The sequence below is a fragment of the Rhynchophorus ferrugineus genome, unplaced genomic scaffold (genome assembly GCF_030347505.1).
Source record: "Rhynchophorus ferrugineus isolate W39M unplaced genomic scaffold, kcgeb_rfMv2 rfM4, whole genome shotgun sequence".
Taxonomy (NCBI): domain Eukaryota; kingdom Metazoa; phylum Arthropoda; class Insecta; order Coleoptera; family Curculionidae; genus Rhynchophorus; species Rhynchophorus ferrugineus.
Genome location: NW_027472583.1, coordinates 47,899,162 through 47,925,573, shown reverse-complemented (window position 1 = coordinate 47,925,573; position 26,412 = coordinate 47,899,162). Strand labels below are relative to the sequence as shown.

Here is a 26,412-nt window from a genome sequence, read left to right as displayed (position 1 = left end):
TTTTTATTATTGTATTACAGTTATTAAATTTTCTATTGTAATATGTGCAACATTTTCTTTCATTCTTCCGTTTATTTGAATTGTGGTAAATTAATATTATTTTTTTTTTGTAACCCAAAATGATAAAAATGTGTTTCTATTTCCAGTTGTACAAAACATTATAATATGCTTGTTATAATTAATTTTATTGTGAAATTATCAGAGAGCTATATCATATACTGTTAGATATTCTAAATAAGATCTGGAAATGTGAGTTGCAATCAATAAACAACTTTGTAGTTTGTTGGCCACCATCCAACAATAGGCGGATAGTTTTGTTTTTATGTCCCTTTTTCGTTTTTCCATAAAATTTGATAGTATTGTATTGCTCTATATAATTTGTTATGCTTTACATAATTTGTAATTTAAATTTCTACCAAAACTATACGTATGTACCTGTATACATATGTAACTTCATTTATAATTATATTTAATAATTTTATAATTTTAACAAAACAATAGTTAATTATTTAAAAATTTAATGAACTAAGATAAGACAAAATGATTAATTTTCTGTTTGATATTATTCTATTCAATTTATATACAATAAACCCTATTTTATTTTATTAAACAACAAACACATTCTATTTTTAATCAAATAACTTCAAAATTCGTCAGTGTATTTATAAGTAAATCCATTTTATAAAGCACTACATATAAATGTTAAGTTTTTTAAATATAATTTAGTTTATGTTTATTAATTTGCAGTCTGATTATTAAGATGGCGTTATTATGATATTTCCATGTTAGATTTTTTGTCTTGTGATAATTATATATAATCACAAATATCAATGCTCTAAAAGAGGTTCAAGTGAGAGGACCATCGCCTTAACCACGTATTATTATTTTATGTAAAACCGTTAACTTGTTACTAACTATTTCCTTTTTTAAGTTTTTGTTACCATGATGTAGACTTTTTCTAAATATTGCTATGATATATAATTCATTTAAATAATAACGTTTATTTTCTTAAATAAATGTATAGAACCAATTTTTATAATATTTATTTTCAATAATTATGTTGCTATACCTTTAGTTTAATAATTATATTATTTATGAATGCTACACACTAGCATACTTTTTATGTAGATTTATGTATATTTCATTGTTATGCATTTAAATTGGTCATTAAATCTCTAATACTAAATATCACAAAACACTATATTTGGAGCCCTAAATATAAATCTAAAATAAAAATAAAAATTTCAATGCCAATAAATAACAAACTTTGTAGTTTGTTGGCCAGTTTCCAATAATAGCCAGATAATATTGTTTTTTACGTTTCTCTTTACTTTTTCTATAAAACTTGAGTACTGATATTTCCATTCTTTGCATAGATATAAAAATATTATAATAGGTTATATAAATTAGTTACTAAGCGCTATATAATTAATATATATTTATATATATATATATATATATATATATATATATATATATATATATATATATATATATATATATATATATATATATATATATATATATATATATATATTTATATATATATATATATATATATATATATATATATATATATATATATATATATATATTTATATATATATATATATATATATATATATATTATATATATATATATATATATATATATATATATATATATATATATACATTTTAAATACACCAATAATCCAACTTTTGTTGTTATAACTAAACTAATAAGTTTTATCTGTTCGAATATGGGTAAAAGCCTGTTGGGTATATATTTTTTTAAACTCGCAATTAGTATTAATGGTTTTTCGTGCTTTTATTTGTTCTGTTAAACACTAGAAACTTTTTATATATGCTGTACTTGTTTTGCATGTTTGATTTATTAATTCATAATGTTCACAAATTCCGTCTGAAATGTAAAAGAACATAATTATCGTAATAAATGTTCAAAATACGTATCAGTATCAACAATTAACATAGCGTATCACATTAAAAATAGATTTTAATATATATAAAATAGTATATATAATATATATAAATAATATAAGTATATATATATATATATATATAAGTAAATATATATATATATATATATATATATATATATATATATATATACATATATATATATATATATATATATATATATATATATTTATATATATATATATATATATATATATATATATATATATATATTTATATATATATATATATATATATATATATATATATATATATATTTATATATATATATATATATATATATATATATATATATATATTTATATATATATATATATATATATATATATATATATATATATTTACTTATATATATATATATATACTTATATTATTTATATATATATTATATATACTATTTTATATATATTAAAATCCATTTTTAATGTGATACGCTATGTTAATTGTTGATACTGATACGTATTTTGAACATTTATTACGATAATTATGTTCTTTTACATTTCAGACGGAATTTGTGAACATTATGAATTAATAAATCAAACATGCAGAACAAGTACAGCATATATAAAAAGTTTCTAGTGTTTAACAGAACAAATAAAAGCACGAAAAACCATTAATACTAATTGCGAGTTTAAAAAAATATATACCCAACAGGCTTTTACCCATATTCGAACAGATAAAACTTATTAGTTTAGTTATAACAACAAAAGTTGGATTATTGATGTATTTAAAATGTATTTTATGTCTATATATTGAAATGTTATATATAATTCACAAGAATGTTCGTTAAAGTTTACCCAAAACAGATACAAACAAATATTAGCAAAGTTCATATAACTGTGAATTTGCTATAATGTAGTCCTATGAATCTCATATTAAATACAATTTCAAAATTATGTTGGTGCGCAATACCAACTAGTTAGTTTACTATTTCTCTATGTAATTATCAATTATATATATATTTAATATAATAATTATTGTGTATTATAAATAAAGTAAGAACTACAAGTTAAAACATTTATTGAATAAAAATGATGATTAAAGTTTCATGTTAAATTTTTATATATTTGTATTATTCTGTGATTAATATCAATATAATAACTAACCTATTTATGGTAACTTATTTCCCCATTTTGATAATTAAAGTTTCTTCATTATCCTAACTCTATAACTTAAATTATCAATTTATTGTTTAGTTAATCAAATACTTGATTCATTTTTATGCAATTAAGTACAATTTGATTAATCATATTTTATGAGGTTAATAAATTATTAAGTATTATAGTCAATATTTCTATAGAATCATACAAAGAAAGAATAAAATGTAATGTAAGGATTACATACAATTAGTAAGAGGAGAATAGTTGGCATCCAAATAATGAAAACAAAACATTTATGTTATTTGTTTTGCTAAATAAATGATATATAATGGTTTCACTTCAGTGATAGTCTTCAACAGTTTTGAGAATTACATAAATCTAATTCTTATAAAGGTTTGTAAACATATGTAAACATATTTACATTTTATTTTTAATAAATATTACTCTTTAGTGAAAATAAAACAAGCAATCTATGTAAATGCTTGTGTTTTTTTTTCAAAATGTTATTAAAAAATATAAGGCTACAATTTAAATTTTTAATTTAGTATTAATTAATTAAATTCCTAGTTAATTATTATGAAATTAAATAAAATTTAATTAATACTATTTTATAAAGTTAATACATTATTAAATATTATTCCCAATGCTTCTACAAAATTATATAAAAACGAATAAGATACAGTATAAGGATTATATATATTTATTAAGAGGAAAATTAGTTTAATTAATGTAATTCATGTAAGTTTATTAGTTACCAGTATATACACCAGTATATATATATATATATATATATATATATATATATATATATATATATATATATATATATATATATATATATATATATAAATCTATATGCCAATATGAAATTATAACCAAAAATTAATATTATAACTAATCCTCTTATGTTAGGTATACATTCCACATTTTAAGAATTAAAGTTTCTTAATTATCCTAACTGTGTAATTTATATTCTCTTTATTGTTTAATTAATAAAATTATTATTAATTTTTATGATTAAGTATAATTTAATTATTAAAATTTAATAAAGTTGTTTGTTTTCTTAATATTATTCCCAATGGTTCTAGAAAATCATACAAAGAAAGAATAAAATGTAATGTAACGATTACATACAATTATCAAGAGGAAAATAATTTTGGTATACAAACTATGAAAACAAAGCAACAAATTCATCATCATAATTTCAAAATGTGTTGGGTACATAATATCAACTAGATATGTTACTGTTTTCATCTATGTAATTATCAATTTTATGTTTATTTAATATCGTTATTGTTATTTAGTATATATATATATATATATATATATATATGTATATATATATATATAAATATATATATATATATATATATATATATATATATATATATATATATATTGTATATATATATATATAAATAAAGGTGAATATATGTGACAATATTTACATTTTTATTCTTAAGAAATATTACACTTCAGTATAAATAAAACAAACAAGCAATTAATGAAGAAAAATATGAAAAACATACAAATTGTACTATTAAATTTGTATATATTTCGGCTATTTATAGCAACACATTTTATATATAGTCAATTTTTGTATTTTTTAAATGTTTTATAGCAATTATTTATTTATTTATTTATTTATTTAATCACAAGCCTCAGGGGCTATTTAGGGCGTACAACTAAAGATATAGTTTTAAATTAACAATTTTAATATAAGATATGATAAAATTATAATTAACAATTCTAAACCAATAGAAGAAAATCATAGCATCATAATTTAAAAGTATTTTTACTAAGGCGTGATGATTACATTTATTGTTATATCTATGTATGTTAGTTACTTTTATGATAATTCTGCATTCCAAGTTTTGGCAATTAAATTTTCTTCATTATACTAAGGTTACAATTTAAATTATTAATTTATTATTAATTAATTAAATTTCTAAATAATTTTAATGAAATTGTAAAATTTAATTATTAATATTTTATAAAGTTAATACAGTATTAAATATTATTCCCAATGGTTCTACAAAATTATATAAAAAAAAGATAAGATACAATATAAGGATTTTATATATTTATCAAGAGAACAATAATTTTGATATCCAAACAATGAAAATAAAACATCCATGTAGGTTTTTTTGTTAAAAAAGTAAAATATAATGGTTTCATTTCAGTGATAGTTTCTTGAGAATTATTTAAATATAATTCTTATAAACCAATAAATATATATTTTGAAATTTATATTTCTAGATAAAAATTATTTTTTATAAAAATTAACAAAAAAACAATTTTTATAGTTCACCTGTCATCTACAAAACTATTTAGACAATGTTGCACGGTATACCGACAGTATGACTCAATGACACCCAAACTTGGCGAGGAGCATCGCAATTTTTTGAGCGTTAACTGATGAAGAATGGTTACGATAAATATCCCGCTAGCGCCTGGCGGAACCGAACCGTTTCCGACACCGCTGCAGCTTACACTGCGGTCTGTTTCTGCTGCCGGTATTGCCGTAGGTGGCAGGAAAAGTAGGCGTGGTGTATGCAAAAGTTGCTCCTGCTTGGACGAAGAGTGCCACTACAAAGGACGACGTAAAATCGTAAAACGTATGGTGGTATTAAGTAGCCCCGATATGTTCACTGTTCCTGTCTTAAATGTCACGTTTCTAACATTGAAGAACGCGGTTATGCCTCGCCGGGGACCACGGAAGAGGAGGTTTTGATGAAATATGTAGTTTTACTCATCAGGTGTATTATTGCATCTTGTCATATAGCCAACGGTTTGTATAAAGTATATACCAAGATTTTAAAAGATATTTAGTAATTCTGTGCATTACTTAAAAGTTTCATAAACTTTTATCTTATATTATACTATTTTATTTTAATAAACATTCATGAATCTCCTAAAATAACAATAATTTATGGGATCTATTTATATAAAATTCTTGAATATTGAAAATGTTTTTAAAATTCCGATAAAGATATACGATGCATGAAAATCAATAATAAAATCAATGTAATTTAATTAATTCTTTAAAGAAATTTGGAAAAGATATTTTAGGTAGTTTTTACAATACAGGGTGTACCAAAAAAACTGTTCTACTGTAATAAACTAATTATTGTTCTACCGAACTCTTCTTGTATTTATATACCATTTTATTAGTCATCAGTCGACTGATTCTCGTGCCATTAATGGTTTAAGAGAGCTTGACCATGATGGTTGGGGTTCAGGGATTCGAAGAAAGTGCACCGCTTATAATTATCCTAACCGTAGGATCATCAAGAAGTGAGTGCAGCGAAATTTGAGAATCTTCATAAGAAAAATCGCCCGTGATACTGATATAAGTAAGTCACTTCAAAAAGTTCAGCACCTCACAGATTAGAAAAGACGGGTACGACTCGAAAGATGCCATCAACTCAGGCCGCTGCTCAGCGATGGGAGCCCATCCTCTTCACAAACGAGAAAAGGTTCACCGTTGAGCAGGTGCACATTCACCAAAATTATAGGAGAGGTCCCGGTACATTGACCATCTTTGAACATCGCCAAAATCAGCAGTCTGTCACGGTCTGGGATAGAATTTGCTCCAGCAGCAAGATTCCTCCTCGTTTTTATAAATCGAGGCGTCAAAATCAATCAAGAAGTGTATCTTGCGATTCGAAGCTGCCGTACTTCCATGGGCTCAGTAGCTCATTCCAGGACTCCGCTCCGGCCCACAAGGCAAAAGCGATGCAAGACTGGTGCCGAGACCATTTTCTGGACATCATCATAACGGTAGAATGGCCTCCCTACCCGCCGGATTTTAACCTGATAGGGTACAGCATGTGGTCCATTTTAAAGGCTAGCAATCGCTGCGTCGATTATGGGACTAATTGTCGCCAGAAGACCGGCGGCCCGTTAACGAACATTTTAAGTCACGTTTAAACCTGAGTATGGATTCGAGAGAAGGTTGCTTTGAAATCGGCTGAGTATATTTTATTGCTAAAGGTACATGTTATTGTTACTCGTTGTTATTTTGCTAAATTTATCTGATTTAATAAAATTTATCGTATGAAGCTTAATGATATAAGGACGATGGACGATGAAGGACTGGGTATGTTCTAAATTAATTGAAAATTTCAGCCTCTTACGATGGTTCCATTACCTGTGTGTTAGTGTGAAATGATTTGTCGAATCCATTTGAATCCTATACTATCAAACACCTGAAAACTAAAGAGATCACCAGCTATTGTAAATATCAGTTGGATCCAGTACCAACCAGTAAGTACTTGGCATCAGTAATGCAGGAGAAAAAAGTGGCATCTACAACCGAAGTAATTAACCGAAACCGCCAAGCTGAAGTAGCGTTTGGTTCTCTAAAATGGGGAATTTAGAAGCGAAGTAGTATTACAATCAAGATTAAAATTCACTTTTTTCGAACGCTTATCTTGTCAGTTCTTCTGTATGTCTTCGAGACTTGTTACAGTCTGACATACGTAACTTTGTTGTCATTAAATGTTGATATTTACGGAGAACGAACTGAAAAACAGGAAAGTGACATTGTCCGAGGCCAGAATAGCTGCGGCCTCTCGCCAACTGTGGACGAATTTAGTAAAGAGTCCCTCAGCAACAGCAGAAACGTATTTGTTAAGAAGTAGACACTCTCCCAGAGTGTTGGCTATAGACTGATGATGATATTTATTATCGGCGACCTAATTGGCCATTGGCCTATTTAATGCTCTACTAGACAGTGGCTTAAATTACTGTGAAACTATTAAATTATTGTTATTATTAATATAATGAAAATTAATTAATTAATATTAATTATATTTAATTTATATATGAATGTAAAAGTATAGAATAATTGATACGAGCCGTTGAAGAACAAACCTCCCCTTTTTGGTCCTTTTTTAACTCAAACGATGAAATAACGTTACTTAATACTATTTAGTTATTGTCTTCAATTATTTCAAGTATTAGAAATCGCGGAATCTATCTTGGAGTATGCTTGCGGCCTGAATTATTTCAAGCGCTGTAATTTATTAATCACTGGAAAGTATATAGTTGATTTTGTCAAACATTAGCAGCAGTCTCTTGGAAGTACACAGTAACAATTAACAATACACATAAACAGTTGAAATTATTCAATTTTGATCTTTTTATTTGTTGTTAAGCCTTTTAAATATAAGTTTTAATCACAGCTTTAAACATATACCTCACAATTACTCAATAATGATTTACTATAAGATTGAACAATTCTTCTGATTAGGGGTTTTCAAATATTTAATAACTAATAATTGAGTACCAGCAAATACATTACTCATATAATAAGAGAAATACTAGCAGTTATATTCCTAATACAACATTAGGTAAAATAGGTTTCGGATGTACAATTGATTATAGGGAGTTGGTATAGGTTAATAAATTATAGGTTAATCCGTAATTGCCACTAAACCTCCTTGTTGTTAATTATACAACAATGAAATAAAATATTAGTTAAGTTAGTAAGCGATTATGTAATGTAAGAAGAAACATCGAAGTTTTTTGAAAAGGCAAATCATTACGTCGACTGTTACTATTTAAAAATGATTATGATGAATCCTATGAAGTCAGATCATTTTTTAGACATTGGGACAATATATATAATAATAATAATAGGTCTAGAAAAATCAAGACGTTTTGTATTATTATTAATTTGAAATATGTTTCTAATTAATTTCAACTGAAAATACTCTTTTTTTAGGAATATTTATGAAAATATTGTATATTATTGTGTCCAATATATACGATCCTCGGAGTCCAAAACTAGTAAGGCAGCTACATACGATTCATCACTCTTAAAATCAAAATCGCTGGATAACTGGAGCCAATATTGCATTGACGTATAATTCAAATTTAATATATGAACATCCCCAATGGATCCGCGTAATAGATATAATTCATCTGGGTAATATTGTTTTGAGTGTTATGTGATGCCATGTAGATGTGGCATCAGAACAAAGTATTATGCATATCACAGCAGCTGATATATAAGAAAAATGTATATTACCTATAAGAAAAACAATTACCTACGTTCATATCATTAGGAGGACGATAGCCATGAAAAAGGTAACCTTTTCTTGCCGACAACGTCTGTCTAACAAGAAAATTCAAGAGGGCGAAGTTAGTTAATGAAGGGTTCCAATAATAAATAGAGTACTATGTAATTCGACAGTAAATGTAATTAAGTTAGCAGGGTCTGAAAGACTCTAGTAAGCATAATATTATTTTTCAAGATTTAATTAAATCTATATATATATTAAGATGCGTAAGAAAATATTCTTTATTTATTACAATATATTATATTATTTTTTATTAAGTATAACTGGTATATTTCAAAAATTAGAATTAAAAAACATTGATGTATTTTAGTTTTGGACAGCCACATTTCTCAATAATCTGTAATATATGACCCAATGGATAAATCACTGGATAAATAATGAAAACAAAAATATTCTGTAACTTATGATAGTTCGTAATATATAAGCCGAAATATTTATCATAGTATGAATTATGGAAACAATAATTCTGATAAATAAATCTCTATCATATTTCAGTTTCAGTTATTGCTATTCATATTTTTATCTAATATTAAATAATTAATCTGTGAAAGAATATCTGCATATAGATTTATATTCTTCTACAATACGCACATATATAAGCTAAATTTAACTTGACGGAAATATTGAATAAGATTAAAAATAATATAAATATATATAATCCTACAAATAGTTAGGCTTCACTATTATGTAATAATGAATTATATTAAATATACAAATGATTGAATAGGGAAATCTTGTATTGATAATTGAAATACAGCATGATAATTATACATGACATACAATTTCTATTGATAGCTCTTCAAACTTTTTCAGCCCTACAGATCTCAGTGATGAACATATTGGAACATGTCTCAATACTATTTAATTATTAGATTATATTAAATATTAATTAATTAGACGTGATCATCTTGAAGATATATTCTCATGGTTTTGGTAGCATATTAACCTCACTTCATTTTACAATAATAGGTCTAACGATGGAGATTTAGATTCTTTGTTATATTTTTACTTAATTTCTATGGTAAATAATTATGTTTAATATGTTATGGAGAAGTTAATTTAAAATAACTTAAATTATTATAAAAGCCGGCTTGATCCGAGAATAATTCCCGGATTTGTTTTTTAGATGTTTTAATTCTATGAAAGGAGAATATTCACACATCAGACCTTCATGGTAGGTCACACCATCACCGACATCAAACATTCTGCGTCTTGAATTCCCTACATTATGTACTTTCACCACCTCAATATACTTTCTCCAAATGAGTACAGGTTTAGGGATATAAGTAAAAAAACTTTTTCCTAGAAGTTTTTCTGTTCATTAAAGGAACAGCAGACCGCATTGCAAGGTTATTAAATAATCACGGCACTAAAGTTATATTGCAGTTATCTCAGGCGCCTTGAGTGTGTTAGAAAGCATACGTAAGAGAAATATGGAGGATGATAAACACACGTATAAAATAACATCAACGATATATAATATATCGTGCAGTCAGCTTTGACTGAACTCTGGATGGATATTGACCACAACATTCAGATCAATGCACAAGGCTACTCCCATATAGTTTCCTGAGCGCATCCAGAGTTTTAAGATTTACAGATAATTAAGACTATAAAAATCCAATCTCATAAGAATAAAGACCATAAGATTAACTGTTTGCTTCCGGTTTTGTAATTATTTAATGGGTCATAAAAAAAACAGGATGCTCACGGTTAATTACACAGCCGTGACAGGCAATTGCTTACATTTTATTCAATTGAAGCCTTATTAGAAGAGTCTGCAGTATCAGAGCATCTCGCCCTGAAGATGCAATCTCCAAGAATTGCTAAACGTCGCCTAGTTTTCTTCAATAACTTCAGCTTCAATCTGCATGCCAAAAGAATGCTATTATTTCAGTTTCAGGAAATATATGGGATTGACTGGGAGATTGAGAGTGAAGTAAAACGTAAATACGACAATATTGTTTAACAACATTTTCATAAAAAAATTGACAATCATGAAAAATTTAAAAAGCATTTTATATGTAATATTAATATTTATATTATTAGTCATATAAATTTTACATTTATTAACTTCAATATATCTGTCAGTAATTCCCAGTTGTGTAAAAGTATACATTAATTTTAACGCAATATATATGTAAATTATAAGGTATAGTATAACTTATTTCTGTGAATTAATACTCTGTTTCCATATATATGATATTGTTGTTGCATATGAAATGAAATTATGAAATATATTTTCCAGCGTGGTATCGAGTAGGTAAATTTGTAAACTTTGTTATTAATACGCTACGCTATTAAATGATAATAAGAATATTTCTGTTTGTTAAAGTTTAATAATGTGCCTACAGAACAGGAATAAAGGGAATATTATTTTCAAGAATAAAATTAAACCCCTCAAAAAGACTTACTTTAGCAATTCTTCGTCGAAATGGTATCGCGACGTTGGCGGAAAAAAATAGAAAATTATGGAAAACATTTTGAATAATAAATATTGCACCATTTTCTTTTTAATAGCTGCCTTGTAAAGTGAAAAAAAATATAAATTCATGTAGCACCTAATATATAGTCTATTCAAAGTTTTTTTGTAAATTACTTCATCAAGATATTTAATGCCTGTCGCAATTTGTAGATTCGTTTCAGGATCAGACAATATTGTCCTTCTCATTTTATTTTAGTTAAAAGGAGATATAATTCTGTCTGATAAGTAAGAACGTGAAACCGAACTAGCCTGTCAGAGTTGTCCGGTTATCAAACGGACGCAAAATTATTCTAAATATTATAATTACGGGTTATAAACCGGCAAACATTGTTTTAAGGTTTTGTTTTAATACATTTCAAATCTCCGCAGTTTTTATTGAAAATATTTTTTAGCGTGTTACAGCTGTACTGAATATTAGTACGGGCACAAAATCTAAAATATCTCAAAAAATAAAAAAACAATATAACGGCCTTTATACGAAATGATCAGAAGCTGTATCAGAGTTGAAATATACGAAACGTATAAAAACAGTAAGTAGTATTTTCAATCGAAACATAATTCAATACAATTATTTCAGAGAAAATTGTTAGTCCTCGAAATTATCCATAGAAAGCTGAAAGATATGCAGCTATTTGAGGGATGTTGAACATCCCTTCATACACCGTTGAATAATATAGAATTTCAGTAATGTAACAAAAATAACATACAACAAAGTCAAAGAAGAATTATTATATTAATTTGTATATTTAGATGAGACGTGGATATTTCAGAATGGTACATTGTGTCACTCATGGCCAGATGATAATAAATATAGCGTAAAGGCAACAAAAGTTGATGGAAAAAGGTAAACGTGGGAATAACTCTCGATTAGATTTTGTTAGTCGTAATATTTATTAATAATTTATTGCAGATATATATGTCATGAAGAACTCCTTTATGCTGGAAATAGGAATATAAATTAAAATTTTTATTCCTGGTGCAGAATAAGTATTTTCTTCTAAATCTAAGGGCGACTATCATGGGGAATTGAACCATAACTTGTTTTTGCAGTGGTTTGAAAATCAGCTTTTAAAGAACTTCGAGGAACCATCAATTTTTGTTATGGATAATTTAGCATATCATAGTACACTTGTGGAGAAGATGTGCATCAACAAAGGTTGCATTAAAGAATGGCTTAAAGTACATAAAATAAGTTTTGAAGAAACCATGTTAAATAATGAACTATTTCAAATTGTTACTAGGGAAATATAAATGATGTTTTTTGCAATTTACTTTTTTTATATAAGCTTGTAAAAAGATAGAGTAGTACAGATGGCTGAACAATATGGTCACATACTACCACGACTTCCTCCCTCTCACTGTATTATCAATTCAATCGAGTATATATGGGGGGTAGCAAAGACAATGCTGGTCGAGCTGAGAAGGATATTCTATCAAGAACTCTTGGGATATGTGGAAGGAAGCATTGTCGACCATAACACCTTCGGTTTGGATGAACTCGATAAGACAAACAAAAGAAGTAATAATGGTGGAATCGTGAACATATTTTGGACAGATTGATTAACAGTTTAGTGATTCATTTGGACAGCGAATCGGAAAGTGAAAGTGACTAAAGGAAACTTTCAGGATATGTAGTGATGCCGTGCAATGCTGGAAATTCCCGAGACAGAATGATGAGAGTAGAAATATCTAAAGTATGCACATAATTAATAGAATATAACTGTGGAAAATGGTATTGCAGGGCGTGAAACATTTTTATGCACAGATTGTAATTGTTCAGAGTTAAACCTGAGCATTAGGTTAGAATTTATGAAAAGAGAATAAATAGTAACTATTTTCTAGATATTATGATGCATTAGATAGAATTCAGTAGTAGCAGAAGAAATAAAAAATACAGTGATATCAAGATGACTTAAAAAGTAAACAAGCACTAAACTTTTTACGTTTAATATTTTTTACGGTAAATATGCTCTAGAATGAAAGTAAAATACATTACTTTAATATATGATTGTTAATTAGGTAAGATAGATTAGGCCTCCAGGGGGATACCACCATATAAAAAACGTGCATAGAACTCATGGTTGGAAAAGAGTTCAATGTAAATATAATAAAACAACTCTAACCTACAAACTATTATATCTGTGTTCGTAATTGTAGTTTTAAGTCCTTCGATAATATATGTATTAGATGTACTATAGTGTTAAAATAAACTAAATATGTTTGATAATATTTTTGTTCAATTATTTTATTTAGATTTGAATTTTCTTGTATGTCAAAGACAAACTGAACTAAATCTCAAAGTTGCTGCGGCAACATTGCGACATTTTGACGTCACAAATTTCAATGACGCATATACAAAAAACCTTTGAATTGATTATATATCGAAAATAGAAATACAAATTATATTATATATGTTTTGCGATTAAATATGTATTGTACCTGTTTATCTCATGGAATTGTCATACTCTACAGTTTTATGCAAGACCAAAACAGCAAATATTTTGTTTTTCTGTAGCACTAAATAGTCTTCAAGCTTCTCGAAACAAGCAACACCGGAAAATGTATGAATAATACATAATCAACGTCTTGTTATTCGTACACTCTCGGTTTATATACAGCACGTGACTATAATAAACACCGGGAAGAAACAATACCAAAGAATTATCTCCAATGGTAAAATATAAATAATCTTAAATCTTACCGTAATAGAAATTCACGGTCTAATACTTAATACTTTATATTTTATATATTGTAAAATAAACAAACTCTGGTCTTACTTATACCTCTTTTGGTTTACATACGATAAATTACAGCAACATGAGAGAAATATAGAATAAAAATATATACTTTGATATTAGGCAAAATGTTCATTATGTATGAAGAAAATACCTAATTATTAATAGCATTTTCTATAATATTTCGTCTAACAATGAAACTAATATATAAAAAGCATTGATAAGTTTTTATGGAGTATAAAATTCACAATCAAATATTGGTGTTCCACTCCAAAACACTGAACACACTGAAACATAATGGCTACATTTAAAATGATTGTATTTAATTAACACATATTAGATATGAAGATTTTTATTATTTATTTTTAGGCAGAAACAAGCAATAATAATATTAAATAGCTATTATATGTATATATGTATGTGGATATGTGCATTTTAGTCATGTGAACCTCTTGAACTACTAAACCACTGTAACTACTGCCTAATGTGGGTTTTGGAATACGGTCTTTCGAATTAAGCTTACCGATTACAGTAGCAACCAATTCAGAAGAATACAAAGTGAATACGAAATAACAAGTCAAATATCTATCAGTGGTGCTTAAAACAAGCTCAAAGAATACTTTTTATCATAAAAGCCTGAGCTTTAACACTCCCAGAGTATCTTTCAAGGAAGTGGCACAACATTTATGACGACTGTTGAAGATTTAATGACTTTATTGATAATGAAACGTGTTATATACAAAATATTAAATGATTTAAAAGGTCCAGCTTGGGAAACAAATATGTAAATAATATAGCAAAGTAAAATCAGATCCTCAGACTATGCATTATAAGATGCTATAAAATATATATGATATTTTAAGAGTGTAGTTGCCAAGAGATGCCTTGGAGAAATAAGATAGAATAGTTTAAGAATAAGTTGACAATGACATTCCTTCTAGAAAGCGATTTGGAATAAGTTTGCGTTTAATTTTAATGGCTCACTTTATGCTATAATACCATAACATACTGCAACTAGTACTTAAAATGGAAGCTATTTTATAACCATTACGAAATTGTTTGTGATCATTATTAGTGCTACGTGTACGTACATACATATAAATTCAATAAAATACTATAGATTGTACTGATGAGGGGGAACTGATAATTGTTTAATTTTAACACTCCAGGAATGAGTAAATCAAGCATAAGACACTAAAAAATAACAGACGCTGTACATACAAAAGCTACTTACACATATTTATCCACATTTTCGCTTAGAGTTATACCTTAATAAAGATGGAAAACGGGACTCAAGATTCATCAAGCTTCGAAGTTAACAGGCGCAGTAAACTGCTGTTTTCATGACAATAGCCCAATTAAGAAAGAGGCTTTTCGAGGCCTTTGAAAAAATTTTGCAGCCCTAGTTTGTGTTGGTGATTTTGTTTGACTAGGAGATTTTCCCAAATTGCACTTCATCAGGGTTCTCCGGTACGCTTTAATTTCGACGTGACTAACTTATCATTAAAGTTGAAAGATTAATTATGCTTCACGCAGATGACGTTCCCTTATATCTCACATTTCAATCCTTCAAAAACATACATCGCAAACTCCAAGACCAGCTAAATATAACAGTCAAATGGATGATAATATTTCACCATAAACGCTCCCTTAGTAAAAATAATTTACCTAAAAAAGGCACATATATTACTTCTTTAAACTTCATTTTGATCGCCAGTCAATATGTTCATATCAAATCAAACAAGGCACTTTGAGGGTTTAAGGCCAATTGCTGCTAATGTTGTGTCCGGTGTTGATCAAGTAAAGCCGCTTCGGGTGTTGATCAAGTAAACTCCATGATGTCCTTTGACTTTCTATATAATTCGAAAATCTGATCTTATTTTTCCGAAAGAACCAAAATTGCAAGTGTTCTATAATAAGATGTTGAGGATAATTTTATGAACAACAAAATTTGCAACACATATATTTTTAAAGTTGTGCAAGAATGCGATATTCAGAGTAATATGAAAGAAAAAGGATGAGTGGGTCTTTAGTTGAAAAAATCTGATATTACCGATAATCCGAAACAATGTATTTTAAGTACCATTAAAGTACTATAGCATATTTTGAGGTCAATTTAAATAAATGTTTTTGCAGGAATGGGTTGAAAGAAGGTGTTGGGGAAAAGGAGTTGCATAATATTTGAAGCCATTTCTGACGCTATTAAATCCAATTAAAGAATTATGCACCAAGAAACAATCTAATTTTCAGTAGTAGTGACTGCTTTATATTGCCGAACTTGTCAACAAATAAATCCAAAAAAATATTAATGTTGAATATTTCAACAAATAATTGAATCCATTAAGAATTATGAAGGTGACCTAGAGGACCAAGTTCGAAGACAACGACTTATTTGAGGAAAGCCCAGCTCAACTTTTCAAAAACTTTAGAAAGCTCAAGAGGTTATGAATCAACTATTTGCTGACAAATATCCAAAAGGAGCGAAAATGCCAATTTCCAGGAAAAAAAAAGGTTTATGTCGCGTTTTGAGACTGACGAGTATTGGAAGGTGAAATATATTAGGAGTTTCTAGAGCTAATTGATACTATTTCTACAGATGTCTGAATTATGTATTGCTAAAAAACAAGTTATTGCGGGAAAAGGGAGAAAAATCATCCGCTTGCATAAAAGCGGCCGCCATATGTTGCAAAGTTTATAAACGGGACTGTTACAGCTGCTGAATGGTTCTACTCTACCTAGTATATGAATCAGAACCGACTTTGATTAGTATCGATCTGAGCAAACGATGCAGCATGGAGGCATGATTAGTTTGCCAGCAAACCTTCTTTCGACGCGGTATTGCTATGTTACCAGAAAGATAGGAAAACGTTTTAAAACATGTTTACTCAGTAAATGTTTTAAAACCAAAAAACCATGTACCATGTTTTCTCAGTAAATGCCTCTGTAAACTGATCAACATATATGAAAGCACCTAATATATAACAAAAAACTAACTAAATATGAACTTAGCTGTTTGTGACGTGCTATAAATTTTATTTAATGGTACTGGATCCCCGAATTTTTCTAATGCTTTTTTGTGCGTTTCAGCTGTAAATTTTATCCGGTAATATCGCAAGTATGTGCGTACAATAAATTTACACTCCCCTACAGAAAAGCTTCGTATTATTCGATCTTTAAATTCGCATCACCTACAACTGGTTCTTCGAACGTGATAAACCTGTTTCAGTAACTTTTTCGACCATTACTATTAAGATGTCATTGTTATTGGTTTTAATAAACTTACCGTTTAAGGAATCTAGTAAATATAGGAATTAGTAATATTTTTAATTATAATCGCTTGGTTCTTAATCAATTTTACTTTTAATTTGCAGCATGACTTCATGCTCGTAGCATATGGTACTAGCAGATTTCAATATACTTTCCTTTTGCTTACTATCTTTTTGTTTACATGACATCCAAATCATTATGCAGAGACGTTATTTGTTAAAAAGATATTATATAACAAAGAACAAGTAAAAAGTTCTTCATGACTTATTGTTCTCGATATAATTTGGCGCTATTAGACTTGTATGATCTTTCACTTGGTTATCGAATTATTCTTTAACAAATTGCACATTCTAATATCATGATGAAATACATTCAGGCATTACTTGTAAAGGCAACCGACAGGTCCCTACTTTTGATAACAGAAATTGATAGTGTGAGATTATTATATAATCCTTAAAAAACTGTTTTATAGGAAAAACAAATTTTCTAAGAAAAAAGCTAATAACTATTAACCAATTAGAGTACACATTGTTGGTTGTAACAACCCCCCTATTCGCCAAAATTATCTCTCTCGTATTTCACCCTGTTCTTAAATCTCCAAACGATTTTAATCTAACAAAAAAAAATGAATAATAGGATCTTCATTCTGACGAGCAAATGGCACCTTCTTAAACAATAATTGCACTTGGAAGCGACCTTCAGTGTTACCTGTGATTAGAGGACATTAAAAATGTGATGGTCTTCCTGGAGTTTTTAGGATATTTATACTATAAGTGTATCATTTGAATGAATTACTTAATAATTTTATTATAATTTTGGACTAATAACAAATGATATAAATTCGTAACTGCATATGTCGATTCTAAAAAGCCCAAGAGGCAAAGACAGATGGGTCGCTAACAATATTTTTAACAACAATTGAAATAGCAATAAGTAATAAATTCTGATAATAATTAAGATAATGTTTTGAGTTCTGCCGTCACTTTTGCCGCGGTAATTTTAGCTGTTGGCTATAGCCCTTTTAATGTTTGTCGATCACTGTCAGTTAACTTTGATTCTCGCCCAATATTATTCTTCGTTGATGATCTTTAACCATGTTCATGTGTTATGTATGCCGATGTTTAGCATTTCACGAGTGAATACTACCTATGGTAACACCTAACAGACTGCACATTTCACCGATTGCTTATTTGAACCGCATAATACACCCAAATATAACATACAAGACTTGACATATAAAGTGAGTAATACGTACGCATCGCATTATTTACGCGGAAGTAGCGTAGCCAACATGCAACAAGATATATTATTTTGTTTATCCCGTGGATGCGCATTTACACCAGTAGTACAAATCAAATAATTAGTATCGAGTCAATAATGTAAACATCTGATTTCCTGCTAAAGTTGTATTAAAGACTGGATATAATATAAGAAAATCATTAGGTTATTGCATAAATAATCTACTCAGTACTACTGATCTACTAATAATCTAAATTTCTTAATATTTTTAAGAATTGTCACTATAGAAGAGAGAATAATATACTTTTAGTGGATCATCAAAACAGAACAAAGCTAAGAATACTTTATCTGGATCACTGTTGACTGATCTATCATATTATCAAGGCAGCCTAAAATGTCACTTAATTGGAACAAAATAAGATGTTAATGAACTGATAAACTTTTCCATTATGTATGGAATATAACATTATTTAAAAGTCAGCCTCGACTTCTAACAGTAGTATGGACTTGCAACTTCATAAAACCCCACAAGAAAAAGCCTAATTTTATTTCCATGAGAGATAACCTGCCAAATAAAGATAAATCGTTTATACAAGTAGCGAAATATTTGAACAATAAGGCTGAATCAAAACTCATCTCAAACTCGCTGCCTTTATATCATTCAGTAATTTTGTGTGGAGATATTGCCAACTGGGGAACCTCCGCATATAGCAATTATGCTTCTTACTATAGCAATTAGTCTACAAAAGCGTTTCGTCCTCAAAGACTGCCAACGTTGGCTACACATTTCTTAATAATCATTATGAAAACAACACAACATCTAAATAGTAATCCTTGAAAATCATTCATGTAAAAGCAGATAAAAGTGATATAAACAAAAATTACAACATCTGTTGTGTTATTTGTTTCTCACTTTTAGTTAAGGTGTATAATTTTCTTTATATAATCACACAGTTAGGTCCTATAATTTTAATTAACTTTTATAAATCGAAAAATATATATAGGGTATAAATAAAAAAATAACTATTTTCTTAATATTTAGGATCGAATATAAATTGAACAGATAGAACCTGAATCACATGAAAATGTATGGTATATAAATTGAAGCAGATGAGAAATCGTCATTGTATTAAAATTATTTCTAAAAATATCGGATATAAAACTGCACGCAACCTCATTCCAGGATAAAAATAGTACAAAGGGTTGATAACATTCGCTAAAACATTTTGTGACGTTGATAAGACCATTGCAATTCAATCGGATTCCTCCCTCACATACTAAATATGATAATTTTATACCATCGCTAATTATTATGTAATATATTATAAGTAATAAACTGAATAACATATGGCTTTAATGAGTTTTAGACCTGCTACCTCCATTACTCGTATTGTAGCTATATTTTGTGATAATCGTGAATCAAGATATAACGACTAAAAATTAGAAAAAAACTTAATTAACAGACAAGTATCATTTCTTACTAAATAGTACGGTACAGCACACTTTTCTACAACCAACCTTTACTCATCTTTCAGGCAACATACTATCCAAGACATGCTTCATAGAACTGAACAAGTAGTAATGAGAAGGTGCCAGTCTGATAAGTAAACTAAATATTGTAGAACTTTCAATTCAAATCCCTTGCAGCGTGTGCAGTTGTCAGTGGCTTGCAAAAGAATTATTTTACCTCTGTTAGTCGTTATTGATTGTTTTTTTACCTATATATAATATTTAATTTGTCAATTATTGTCAATTATTCAATTGATGTCCGTAAACACTAAACATTTAAAGTAACAATTTAGTTCGATTTTAGCAGCCTGTTTTAGCTTCTGAAGTTCTTCTGGACTCCTCCAGTTATAGTAATGGCACAATACGCTACATTTTGTCTGCCTAACAAGAGACAAAACAGCGATGTTGAATTAGTTCGAAACCGCTTTTATTTTATTCCAATGGCAGGCATTTCTCCTTTTGGAACTTCCATTGCATGATTTCGATCCGGATTTTCATAAAATAAGTTTTATTGGTCTTCGAAGTTTACTATTTTTCCACTCCGTTATTTGTCTTTGAAATCGCTACTTTTAAACTGTTAATTTGAAGGAGCAGCATCAAAATAAGTTCCTAAAAGTGTTCAAAGTGTCTCGATAGCAAATTTCATAAAACCAAACAACAAAAGTAATGGATATTGAACCTGCAATTTTTAACGTCCCTTGGTTATTATTTTAAGGAAAGAAGTGTTAAAACTATCAAAAGAACAGGTGGTTTAGTGTGTTCAAGAGTTGTTTATATTAACATTTTGCTTTTAACCATAGATATCGCAAATTAAAATTTTATTGCAACACAGCAATATCACAAAAACAATATTTGAATAGGCAGATTTACTATGATTCAAGAGAGGTAAGAGCATGTATGAAAAATTTTAAAAAAGAAAAAACAAAATATGTGGATTCATTCTCAACTATTTTCAAACAAAAAGGGCCATGAACTGTTACTAATGTACTAAAAATTATAAAATTAAGACATTAAGGTAAATAAAATGAAAATATAATGGAATTTTTAAATAAAGTTTAATATATATGAATCATGGAAATTTGTGAACTCGTTAATTTTCTGCTGCTTCTAGGGATATTTTTCTTATTCCAGAAACTTTACGCTCTATCGATTGAGACTGATATTCTCATATAATCATAATTTACCAACTAAAGTCACTTTATATCATCATAATCTACCTCGGTTTAGAAATAGAACGTTAGAAATTATAACTTTAACGTCCAACATTCCCGAGTAACCATTTATTACGGAAGGTTTTACGTTTTTATTTGAATTTTATCCGTATCAATAAAGTCTGGTAAAATAATCTCTCCCCAATCGAAAGTGACATTTGTGTCTTGCCATTGAAAGCTATAAAGCTTTTATAAGAACATCCACGTTTTTTTACTGGATTTATAAATTCATTGCCGGTGATATTTCCTACTTTATTTTTATTGGTTACGTTTAACTTTTTATGCCTATAGAAAAAAATGTTTTACATATTTTCTACATTATCGTTAATATTAGTTGTAAAATTATGTCATACTATAATTAGATATGTTTTAGGATATATAACAGTGCAAAAGAAAGTTACTACGGTAAACTATAAATAGTATAACCTTGAAATTAAAGATATATGAGTTATTTATTTAAATACTATATATAGAAACATGAACGAATTTATACATTTTTCAATTAAATAAGTGATATTTGAATTTTTATGAAGAAACAATTACTGGAATTAGAGCAACATTTCTTTATTTGCAGGCGTTAGTCTAGTTTATATTGCTTTCCTGAATGATAGTCGATATCTGAAGGTTTGGTTGTCATTGGAATGTAACCATATTAATGGCATTTAATCTCATATAGAATAACTCTTAGTGCTCTGTTTTGAAATAATATTATATTATATTTATGTTACTTTTCGCAGAACATCCCCATATCCCCATATATTATGTACAATTAACCTCTACAATTTTTATTACAATTCAAGTTATTTTATTTTTTTATTTTGCTCCTTTCAACACATATAGATTCATCTCAAGCTACTCAGCTTTATTGCTATATGGATGGTTATATTTATTGTTATTGTTTTATATGCTATGTCATTAAATGTAAACTCAGTCGACATGGATCTAATATTCATTTTTATTCTTCATGTCTTGGTGCAGTTGTTTATATTGTCAATTAACTGTTGCAATTTTCTGCTAACTTGCGTCATCAGTAGTTACATAGTAGTTATAGTCATATTAATATTTTTCATATGCGGTATAGTAGGTACATAAATTGTTTTTTATTTACTTAAAGTATTATATTGCAGAATAAACTTCTATTTATTTGAATCTAAATTCAATAATATTAAAAAAACCTAAATTGAATAATTTGAATTTAAAATCATTCTCACATATAAGGTTACAATATTGCTTTCGTAGTATTTTATAAGTTGTGTCTTAGTTTCCAATAAGAAACCCTGTTGAATGCTTGTACTAAATCTAACAATATAGCTGAGAAAAGTTTAATTTGCATAGCGGTCTTCAAAAACCTCTGCTAGAATAATCTAGACAACTGTTAAAAGTTTATTTAGAAAATCAATGTGATGAACAGACCTCTTTTTTCTCTATAATTAGTTTTAGTCATTTCAAGGACTTTTTCAACGTAGAACATGTAAACCACGGGAATCAATTTATAATGTTTGTAGTACAATATAAGTGTCCAGTCGCGTCTTCAACAGTTCGGAAGGTCTGTAAAGGCAGAATTCTAAACTTTTCTAGATAAAAAATCAATGTAATCGAAACATGGGCTTGCGAGCTATAAGGGTTAAAGCCTGAAGCCAATTTATGCTGGTTTAACTGACAGTGATATGAATACGAAATGATTTGTCGAATTCATTTTAGATCGCAGCCGGAGTTTACCAAGGTGATGTCTCTCGACTGCTTTTTAACTAAGTAGGTAATTGTGTGAAAAGTGTTTGAAAACGATTTTCCAAACATCAAACAACAAACGTCATGACATTCAAAATGATGGGACAAATTCCTTGACCAATATGATGCTCACTGATTACAGAGATTACTTGGTCAGAGATGATCGGGCTTCTGTCATTCTTTAAAATAGCAGATTAACTTTGCTTGAAAGTTAATCTTAAATGTATCATCAAATACAACCTGACTATGAGAATACTTGTCCGATGTAGTAAGAAGTAATAATCGTGAGCAACATAGTAGCTCAACGATAAAACGAAATGTTTGATTAAACATAGTTAATTAGTTTTGTTTATATGGCGGGACATGAATTATTAAGAAGGAATGTTGTTATGCTGGTGAAGAAGAAGCTAATTTAGCAGGTGCATAGCCTTCTTGAATTTAAAATGGATGGATTTTAACCCCTTAGCCCCTTAGCCAGAAAATTATCCGACTACAATTTTTTGGATCAATTCAGTAAACTTTAACGCATTTAGTACAAAGCGCTAGACCTGAGCATATGCACGTTACCAATGAGACGCCCGATGGTTATCAATATATTTGCTGCAAATTAGTAAAACTAATTCACTTACATAAGATTATTGAAATTCATGAATATGAAGATGTTCATAATGTTTCTTATCTCTGTTACACTTAAATGTACCCAAATGTGGCGCAGTAAAGTAATCAGAGCCAATAAACGGATATTATATCTTATTTCCAAATGGAATATCTTTTAATGTAATTTTACATCGTACCTCAAATAAAATATGTAAAAATCCAACCGCATAATTTTCGAGTCGATCGAGAAAGAGGAGAGATCCCGAACAATGAATTTATAAATCCGGCAAAAAATATCGACGTTTTATATAAAACCTTTACCGGTTTTATTGACAAGCTAAAAATGCCAAACTCCAATTGGGTCGAAAACCACTTAACAGATCGGCTATTTTAACGCGTGAAAATTGAATTTTAAAACTGCACTTCTTAAATAAACATAAGGTTCGATTACTGGGAAAAGAAATACTTGAGAAGCAGATAACTTTGTGAATTATACTTAATGGAAAAGTTTTATTAATGAATAAAAAACAACGTATCAGCATTACAACAATTCCTACCTTGATACTTGCTAATCCAAGAAAAATATATTTTTTAGAGATGGAAAAGCTTACAATTCCATCAAATACTATAGCAATAAAATATTGCAACATATCATAACGCTTTTAGCACTGGCGGCTTGGTGGCGCAATGGTAAAGGCGACAAGACCCCCCTCCTGCTGTTGCGACAATCACGGGTTCAAATCCTGCTGGGGTATTGTCGTTACTTTATGATTGTTTAATATTTGTGATTGTTCTTAAGCAAGAGTGCAACATTCGACAAGGAAAACGATCCCAATCACGACAGTAACCAGGCATATAATATGTATGTACATGTCTTATAATATTTAGCAAAAGTCTTTGGAAAACCAGTGCTAATTTGTTATCCATAACATTCTTCATTAATACTTTAGTACCAATAAATAATACACCACACACTTTTGGTCCAGTTACATATAAAGTGTTTCTGCTTGTTCGCATTTCATAACAAAGATCAATTTTTGAAACAAGCGAGATTTGAATTACTCAAAATTATAGATCGATATCTGTCATATTCAGTTCATATGACACTCAATTTTCTTAGATTAGAATGGCACTGGAGTTTCTTTACTCCAGGAGATTCGTTAGCATTCAATGATTCTGCAGATTCTATTGTGTTTACCATCGATTTGCATTCAGTAATAGCCTAAATTCTTCTTCATAATACTTTTGCGGCCAGTTAGAACCTTTTGAGACTTTCTCGTTATTATTACTATCTTTGAGGCCTCTATGTCAATCTCTAAATTTAGATAAAATATAATAATTTCATAGAATAATATTAAATTACGGTATTCTCCTAAGAGCAACACTATATAGCCTCCATATAAGAAATAATTATGCCACGTGAAACTATTCTTAACTAAAGTAAACATTTAATCTATAAAAAATATAGCTATTTGCTGTAAAATATTATATCACTGATTCAAGAAAGTGTTACCAAAATGAACCCATTTTTTATCATCATTCTCAACTCGATATAATAATTACTTCAATTATTGTCTTTGAATTACCAGTTCTTAAATCATCAAATATCCTGGGATATATATTTCGATTTAATTATGTGGTATTAATTTTTGTTCTTTCTTAATAATCCGGAAACTTTTAGACATTTATCTACGACATGATTGTGTCTGGCATATTTCAACAGAGTTTTTTCATTGTAATTACGAGGAGACAAACGATGATTTCGCTGGTAACTTTTTTTGGTTAAAGTTTAAAAGAAATATCTATATGAAATATTGTATATTTTAATATGCTATTTTTTACGTAATTAATATATTATAAATCATAATACATATAAAATATAATACATATATACATGCGAGTAAAAATTTTGCTAATTTAGATAACAACTACACCTTATCGTTAGAATTATAGTGAATAATAAATATATTTGAAAATATTGAGGAACAAGTTAGTGGTAGTCTGAGGGACAAATATCAACATAAAATTAAATTATATAAATTATTATGACTTATATAATAGTATCTGCACAACTAACGATTAAAGCCAAAAATTATTATTAAAACGTATCATATATATTTTTAAAATATGATTTAAAAGTAATGTATCGACTCCGGACCCACTGTGACCTAGGTAGGATACCTTTGGTTTAAAAATTCATATGAAATTTTCGATATCTGCTTTCGGATAACTTCATAAAATTTCGACAGAAAAAAATTGAAAGTCGCCTAAAGCGATCAAAAACATTCGATCGAAAGGGTTATGGAAATTTCTGAACGCGTAGGAAATATTTTTAATTAACTACTTTGAAATGGAAATAAATTATGATTGGATTTGAAGTTAAGAAAAAACGTTCCAGATTAAAAGTGTTTTCATTTTCAAAGATAGCACCAATCGTCAACTCTCACGATAATAAAATTATATGTACTGAAC

The 26,412-nt window shown here is 28.3% G+C and overlaps 1 protein-coding gene across 3 annotated transcripts in view; it reads right to left on the bottom strand.

Annotated features, from left to right (window-relative positions):
* The window catches only part of LOC143196452 (inactive dipeptidyl peptidase 10), a 417,095-nt gene that overhangs the window by 136,551 nt on the left and 254,132 nt on the right, over positions 1-26,412 (bottom strand). The window contains exon 1 of one of the 3 annotated variants that reach the window (XM_076404132.1): positions 5,392-5,550. The exons of the other annotated variants lie outside the window; for them this stretch is intronic. The gene's annotated coding sequence lies outside the window, so the exon portion shown is untranslated. Of the gene's footprint in view, positions 1-5,391; positions 5,551-26,412 lie in introns of those variants that run through there. 3 annotated transcript variants of the gene reach the window in all.